Source organism: Phalaenopsis equestris, unplaced genomic scaffold (genome assembly GCF_001263595.1).
Source record: "Phalaenopsis equestris unplaced genomic scaffold, ASM126359v1 Scaffold000174, whole genome shotgun sequence".
Taxonomy (NCBI): Eukaryota; Viridiplantae; Streptophyta; class Magnoliopsida; order Asparagales; family Orchidaceae; genus Phalaenopsis; species Phalaenopsis equestris.
In genome coordinates this window covers 1882096-1882602 of record NW_018164616.1, presented here as the reverse complement: position 1 = coordinate 1882602, position 507 = coordinate 1882096, and positions in this window count along the sequence as shown.

The following is a 507-nucleotide window of genomic DNA, read 5'->3' as shown; positions in this document are numbered from 1 at the left end:
GGAGCGGCGGCTTCCTTTTTAATATTCAGAAAAGAGTACAGAATACAAAATTCAGAATCTCATGGTCTCGGAGACTCACATAGGGTTACAAACATTACATATATATAACCCTATAGTACAATATGTAATTACTTAAATTACCCCAGTATCGAACCGCAGGATGTTGCCCCCGCACCCCAACCCACATAATGAAACTCTCCCGATTAGACAGATCCTTACGCTCCACTCCGCTCGTGAGCTTCACTTGGCTCCAGCATCTGTCTCATTTATGGTATATGAGTCATACCTAACAATAACATTTTCGTTAATCTTAGTTACAGATAATTAGAATATTAAAGCAAAAAAAAAGTCAACAAAATTTTAAAAACAAAGTTTATGAGAACATGATCTCATAAGAAAAATATTTAGGTTTATTGTTGACTTAACATTAAACAATAATTAAATTAGGTTTTTTTTTGTAATTAGAGTTTTAAATTCTCGGGGGCATTTACATACATACCACCCAAC